The sequence below is a fragment of the Monodelphis domestica genome, chromosome 6 (genome assembly GCF_027887165.1).
Source record: "Monodelphis domestica isolate mMonDom1 chromosome 6, mMonDom1.pri, whole genome shotgun sequence".
NCBI classification, from domain to species: Eukaryota; Metazoa; Chordata; class Mammalia; order Didelphimorphia; family Didelphidae; genus Monodelphis; species Monodelphis domestica.
Genome location: NC_077232.1, coordinates 87,593,255 through 87,601,300, shown reverse-complemented (window position 1 = coordinate 87,601,300; position 8,046 = coordinate 87,593,255). Strand labels below are relative to the sequence as shown.

The 8,046-nt window shown below is 38.7% G+C and overlaps 1 long non-coding RNA gene across 1 annotated transcript in view; it reads left to right on the top strand.

The window, feature by feature from the left end:
• Positions 1-127: 127 nt before the first annotated feature.
• Positions 128-8,046, top strand: part of LOC103101618 (uncharacterized) — a 97,697-nt gene continuing 89,778 nt past the window's right edge. Inside the window, exon 1 of the long non-coding RNA XR_469204.3 lies at positions 128-926. This is a non-coding gene — a long non-coding RNA (uncharacterized LOC103101618). The remainder of the gene's footprint in view (positions 927-8,046) is intronic.

Sequence of the window (8,046 nt, the reverse complement as noted above, 5' to 3'; positions counted from 1 at the left end):
GGAAAGGTAACGAGAGGCGGGGAGGAAAGTTTCCGGGTCGGGGAAGCGAAGCGAGAACCAATAGAGGGTAAGGGGGTGGAGAGAGAAAGAGAACGCCTAAATAACCACGTGAGTGGGCCGGCTGGATTATTACGGAATACTTAAGCGGTGTGGGGTTTTTGGGAATTTGGATTCCTACTCTTGGGTTTGTGTTTTGGAAGAAACTGAAGGGACTCATTGCATACGCTCACAATGTACATTTCTATGGGGCCCTACTGTCACACCATCTGAGAAATTGAGGTTAAATGATTTGACCACGACCCTGGAGCTAGCAAAGATTCCAAATCTAGAATTACGTTTGCACTTCGCTTTTTCAACAGCCAAATACATGTACACACATAAGTCACACAGTAGATGTAGGCAGAGAGGGAAGGTCTACACCAGATGCTCCAAGACATTTGGAGGAGAGAACACTCCTGGCTGCGGAGATAGGGCAAAGGAAATTTCTGAGAGAAATGAAGGATTTCTACAGGAAAAGACTGTAAGGAAGCGCGTTTTAGAGTTAGGTCACTGCCTATTGTAATGCACAGAGGCCAGAGGAGGGCAGTATGGGATTGGGAAACTGCGCCAATTAGATTAATCATTGAAGCTTGTAAACTTTCAAAACGGTTGAATTAAAATAGGAAAGTTAATGTTTATACAGCTGTCAACTAGGAAAAAAAATCACTCTTTAATCAAGGGGAAAAAGGGATTCAGCGCTACTAAGTTCCGACAACGGAGCTGCTCTCCGAGACTGCACAGAGTCTGGACGCCCTGATCACTAAACCCTGGGAGTGCCACCCACTCAGGATAGACTCTGAGGAACCAAAGAATTTGGGGAACCTATATACCACTCCAGATGACCTGGGGGCTTAGGATGAGAGGGACAGTTGATTGACTTTACAATGGTAAGAAAGGAAAATGAGGAGTTCCAGACAGGAATGACAATGCTCCACAAAGGACACAAAAGGGAAAGACTTAGCCCAGGGCTGGGCCGCTGGGCCAGCTAGGCAATGGACCTTAGCCTAGGGGGAGAAACCATTGGGACAAAAGAGATACGTAATATTGGATGGGATTAGCTGCTCCCACCCAAACTACCAGGATGTCCATTGTCTGGTGAAGTGGGACCTTCCCTCAGGGGGAAACCTCTCCTGTGACAAGGTCAAAACCTGGGGTTTCTTCCTGTAAACTAAGTAAACTGGGGATTTCTATATTTCCATGTTGACGCAGCAAAGGACTTGAATCTGAGTTCCTAGAGGTTCTGCAGACTATCTCTCCAGTTATTCTATTCTTGGGCTATCCCTCTATATGACTTATGATTTGCAGTTCTAATTTAGATGGGGGCTGGGCAAGCTGAATTCCATTTCACACTGAACCTACCTGCTCTGGACTGTGAGTAGCTATCCTCCCATTCATGTCGGGCACCTACACCTGGGCTACCACAGTTAACCATTCCCGGAAGATATTGAGTCCTCATTGTTATCGTTATTTTCTGTTGGAAAATATCTTGAATCTCTCGAGCAGCTAAAATGAAGCCTAGCTGACAGACTTTGCAGCCTCCGAATCAAGTGCTTCCAGTCTGGCATATAATATGCACTATATAAATGTTAGCTATTTTTAACATTGTTATACCTGGATAAAAAAAGATTTTTTTCTGAGGAGTCATTCCTGGATTGTTCAAATAGGATTTTTTTTTCTGTTTTAAAGTTGCTTGTGGTGTGTCCATAGTCCCATTTGAACCCCATTGGTTCCCCAGGATGAGTGATTTGTCTCTCACTCATGTAAGTACTGTATCTATTGAATTTTTTGGAGTCTGAAGAGGCATTCATTAATATTAAATTTTTAAGGCAGCTGGGTTGCATTTTGGATATTGTCCTGGCTGCTCCTTGGAAATCTCCAAAAGGGGAAAGATCAGACTTCGTTTCTCTGTGTTTCCAGTGGCTTCTCTCAGAGCAAGTACCTGTGACTCAGAGAGAAAAGAGGTGCCCTTTGCTGCCTAAGCATGTTACATAGAAGGCTCTATGAAAAGACCCTGGAAAGGAAAGAGGAAAAAAAAAAGGAAATAGTCCCTGATTGCAAGGAGTTACAGAAGTAAGGGGAAACCATAATATAAACAGGTAAATCATACAAAGTGAGGAATGTTGGAGGTAAAGGAGAGATATAGAAAAAGTGCTGGGGGACACATTTGGCCACCAGTGGGGAAGGTTCCATGAAGGAAGTAGAGCCTGAGGTAAGCCTAGGAAGAAGATAAGGGTTCTGAAAGGATGAAAAGGGAAGAAACAGATATCACCCTTGAATACTAGCTGATCTTGGCCTACCAGTGTTTAAAAATAACTAATATGAATTAAGGCTTGAATGGCAGATTGGAGCCAAGCCCAGAAGGTTTTTGTTTTTGTTTTTGTTTTTTTTAATCCTCCAGGCAAAAGGGAGCTACTTGTGATGACACAGGCCAGTAAATCTGCCAGGATTCAGAGAGTGACCTTTGGTATACTTTTCAAATGGGCAAATAGTTGATTTCTGTTACAGATCATTTAGTGAATAGATCATTTGCCAGCTTGGGACCATTAGCAGAATATTCACAGTGAGTGAACAATTAGGGAATTTAAGAAGTCTCAAACCCATTTTAGAGGTACCCATGAAAAGGAGAAATTCTAAACCCCCATTTTTCCTGTGGTGTCCTGTCCAACACATTAATTAGCACTGTTTCCATATGCTTCAATACTTAAAAAACTTAAGGATTTAATCTATGTAGGTACTACTTCCATGCCTTACCTAACAGTCTTCATGGGTTTTTATGGCCAAAAAATTTATCCCTTAATGATCTCATAAGGATGTACTTTAGCTTTTTTTAGATCATACACAATCTGTTGCCAAACTCATGTTCTCAGAACTATGCACTATGCTATGCTCAATAATAAGTACTTAAACCTCCAGTTTCAAGAACTTGTACTTCTTAGAAATAACCTTTAAAGGACCTAAAGTATCTCCTTGCCCACTTTGAGGCATCAAAAGAGAACTTTAATGGAAGAGGGATTATCTAATTCAAATCATCTCAATTTATAGATGAGAAAATTGATGACAGAAAGGAAAAGTGACTTGCCAAAGTTTATGCAAATTGTTAATAGCAGGTTAGATGAAAACCCAGATTTTTTTTTAAACCCTTACCTTTCATCTTAGAATCTCTGTTAGCCACTTAAATTTTGTCTTTTCCAAAATAAAGATCCTTCTACATTGCAGAGAAAACAGAAGCACAACAAAAATTGAGCAATTCAATCCTTTTTTCTGTTCTTAGTTACCCAATGTCTTGTTTCTTGAAGCAGAGGTCCAGTCTCTTCTTTTATTTTCATTTCCCAATTTAGCTTTAACAGGCAACTTTTTTTGTTGTCCTTCATAAGCCTAAGTCAAAACTTCTGTACTACTGACATTTTTTTCTAAGATTATTCCACTCTTACATTCATCCTTTGTTGCCAGCACTTGCTTGTATCCTTTATGCATTTCTTCTAAAAATCTAAATTCCTTGTTGGAGACATTCTGCATTCACATTGGTGTCTTCAAATAACTCTCATTAGTCTTCCTCACCAAAGTTAATTCCTTTTGTGACTTCAGAACTTCCCTGAGAATTTCCCATTTTTCTTGGATTGCTTTTTCTGCTGGAACTTTCGTCTACAAAGTCCTCCTGAATGTCCTCCCTCTGAACTTTTTGAAACCTACCTTGCTAAAATCCAGGATATATGCACTATGCCCAGACTTTAAGAAAGACTGATGACTTCTTTCCAGTGTTTCAATTATTTAATTAACTTTTCCCTCAATTAAGCATTTATTTTTTCTTTCTCATCACTGAAAAAAAAAGAAAAGAAAGCATAACTTTTGTAATAAATATGCACTATTAAAACAGATTTCTACATAGCTTTGTCCAAAAAGATATATCTTTTTCTGCATTTTGAATCTATTTCCTTGCTTTCAGGAGGGGAATAACATGGATTCTTATCAACCCTTCTGCTTCAGTGGTTTCCATGAGTGATTGTGGTAGGAAGCAGTTGCCCCCAGTGGCTAACCTTTGACTCTGAACTTCTTTGACCTTAGCCAAATTGGTCCTCAGATGAGAGGATGTTTAATCCCTTCTCATGATTCTCCAGTCTGGTTAAATTTTGCACTATGTTAGTGTGAAGTTAGTGTGAAGATCCCTGGAGCTACATTATAATGAGGAGAAATTGAGGGATGGACTTGGTCAATAAGTTCTGGTTTTACATAGAGCTTGATTTTGTTTTTTAAAGTATTGACGATTTAATTCAAATTCTCACCTGCCTATGTAAATTAAAAGAGAAATATTTATGTGTAGTATTTGGGGGCCTCTAGTTCATTAAAATGAAGAGAGATATGATTCCTTTTAATACTCAGAACTTTCAAATTATTTTGACTAGTCTTTACATTTTATTAATACTACTTAAGGGACCAAGAAAAATCTTTCACTGCAGTATATGAACTTTCATTCAATTTTTCAACAAATAATAGCTAATAATAATAATTAGCATTAGCATGGTGCTTTAAGAATTATAAAGTACTTTATTTGTGCTATCTTTTTTTTTTTAATCCTTACTTTCCCTCTTGGAGCCAATGGCTCCAAGAGGGAAAGTAAGAATTAAAAAAAGCCAATACACAGTATTGACTCCAAGGCAGAAGAGTGGTAAGGGCTAGGCAATGGGGGTCAAGTGACTTGCCCAGGGTCACAGCTAGGAAGTGTCTGAGGTCAGATTTGAACCTAGGACCTCCCATCTCTAGGCCTGGCTCTCAATCCACTGAACTACACAGCTGCCCCCTGTTTGTGCTATCTTATTTGAGCCATACAATCATCCTATAAGGTAAGTACTATTATCCTCCTATTTTATAGATGAGAAAAGGTTAAGTGACTTGCCAAGGGTTACATAGCTAGTATTTGATTTGAACTCATGTCTTTCCTGACTCCAGAACTCTGCCCACTGTACCACCTAGCTGCCTTCTATGTCTGTAACTTTCTGTGCACTCAGTGCAGAATGGGGATCAAGATATAAAGAATTTTGATAAGGATTGTTCTCTGCCTTTTCAAAACTTGGGATCTAGTAAAAGAACAAGTCAAATACATTTAATTACAGTTCTGAACATTTCCATAAATGCATTAAAGAAGTACAAATATATCTATAAGTTATGATCCTGACACCTGGGCCAACCAGTCCAGCATACACACTCAAATCAACTTTGGAATTTATGGTGTAAAAATAATTTAAGAAGTCATTTATAGAAATTCAATTGAGTAAAAGGTGAATTAATTATTATAGTATATTTTATTCTATGGAAGGAATGATTTATTAAAGAGCTTGTGTGTCCTCTAAATTTCAGTGCCATGAGGCAAAGTCCTTCTAGCCTTGCCATAGTTAAAACTCTGGTTGCAAACAAAGTACATTGTGAAGTCTTTCTGAGAAGGTTGTTACCAGTGGTAGGGATTGCTGAAGGCTTCCAGGAGAAGGCAGCCTGGATGTGGCATTTTATAGGATAAGAATTCTACAGGAAAAGATAAGAGAAAAGACATTCTAGAAAAAGGCAACAAAACTTTGAAAGCAGAGATCATAAGAGCATGATCCGGAGACAGATTTGCCAAATTTGGCTTGAACACCAGAGTATATGGAGAAAAAATATGAAGAGGGGCTAGAAAAAAATAGAGAGGTCTCAGTTTATGAGAGTCCTTTAATGCTACGGGAAGGAATTAGAATAGTACTTAGGAATTAATTAGGACCCACTATAGATGTTTGAATAGTAGACTCTTATTATTATATAGACCTTATTGGCAAGGGAGAAAGGGTGATAGGAAGCACAATTTTTTCATGCTAGATGAAAGAATTAAAGTATCATGAGAGGCAGAAGCCAGAGAACTTTGTAGCCCCAGGTGCAAATGTATAGGCTAACTATTTTTGAGAAAAGAGTTGCTACACTGAGCTGTTATATACAGTTATACTTTGGATATATATCACGAGCAGCTGGAAACCTGTCTAGATAATGACCCATTTAAGGAGTCACCTGCCTGGACAGAATTTGCTGTCTCAGTGGGACTTGGTGAATTTGTACATTTTCCTCTTTGTTCCCTCTCTTTCTTGCTCCCACCTGGTAGATGAGCATCATTTATTATAGGACCTTATTTGCCCTCTTTAAATCTTGTTAATTTGCTGCCTCTAGTTTTATAATGTTTTGTCTCCTGATAAACATAAGCTGACTTATTGTATCCTGAGTGAGTGTTTGCTATAAATGAATGAACAAAATCATAGCATGAGGAAGGACAAAAGGAAACTTCTACCCTAATTCTCTCTCTCTCCACCCCCCCTCCTCCTGTCCCTCCATCCCTTCCTCCCTCCCTCTCCTTCCTCTCTTCTCCTTTCCTTTCCTCTCTCTCTTTCTCTCCCTCTACCTCCACAAAGGACAGCTTCAATTATCTCTCTAGAGGAAGATTAATTAGTCAGACAGCTGTATGATAGATTATTGTGGGGAGAATGGAAGCAAGAAGACATATTAGGGGACTATTGTAGTAGTCCAGTCTAATCGGTAAATATTAAGTACCTACTTTTTGCCAAGCACTGGTGGGGAGACTTGTGTAATAATGAGGCTGAGTGCCTGGCATATATTTAGATGCTTTTTACTTTAATAAGCTGAAACAATTATACTGGAATTATCAATGGCACTGAAAATATTCACTATCTTATATCAGTTGTTTGCTATTTCTATGATACACCTCAAAGTGGTACCAATGATTTCTGCTTGGCCTCTTTAAAAACAAACAAACAAAGCTCTAAATAAAGGCTAGGCAATAGGAATTAAGTGACTCACCCAGAGACACACAGGTGGGAAATATCTGAGATCAAATTTGGACCAAGGACCTCCATCTCCAGGCCTGGCTCTCTTTCCACTGAGCCACCTAGTTTTTCCTTGGCTTAGTCTCTTGAACCACTTATACCTGGAATAGAATAATAGGGTCATCAGAAGTTCACATGTCATGCATGATCTTTGGAAGGGTCCTTAGTAGGTAAAACAGAATATCTCAGAGCTGAAAGTGCAACTAGGTAATGTAGTAGATGGAGCACTGGACCTGGAGAGAGGAAGACTTGAGTTACAATCTAGCCTCAGACTCGTACTGTATGTGTGACTAGGCAAATTACATAACTTTTGTTTGGCTCAGTTTCCTCACTTGTAAAATGGGGATAATAATACCACCTACCTCACAGGGTTGTTATAAGAACCAACTGAGATAATAATTCTAAAGTACTTAGCTTAGTGCAGGCAAATAATAAATATTATATAAATGCTAGCTATCATTTTTATTATTGGAGTCAAAAGGAACCTCCAAAGGTAGAATGTGTTCAAAGGAATTGTAGAGATCATTTAGCATAACACCTTCAACTCACATTTAACTCATTTCCATTTTACAGTTGAAGAAACAGATCAGAGAAAAGTGGCTTTCTCAAGTTTAATAATAATAGCACTTTTAGATTGGCAAAGCACTTAACATTGTCTCATTATCATCACAAAAAACCTAAGAAATATGTGCCATTATTACCCATGAGGAGACAGAGGCATTTTTTGATCATTTAACTAGTTAAGTGTCTGAGGCCATATTTGAACTCAGGTCTTCTTGACTCCAAATCCAATGCTCCATCCACTGTGGTCCCTACTGGCTATATAATACAAGTACTGTATCAATAGGCTGTTTGAAAAACAAACAAACAAACAAAAAACAACCTCAAGAATTGACCTAGTTCAGGCCTGGGCTTCACTGAATCATCCTGAACTGTTGAAACTATTCTGATTTTCAGATATTTCTCAGAGGCTGACACCCCAAGTCTTGTGGTAGGTAGCCCATGCTGGTTTTTAACAGCTTTTGCTATCTAGCATTTCTTCACAATATTAAGCTGCAATTGAGTACACTGCTCTGAAATTTGGCTGGAATTTCAGCAGCTTGTTTTTCTACATTCTTGAAGAGTCTTCATTTAAACACAGCAATGTGAGCAT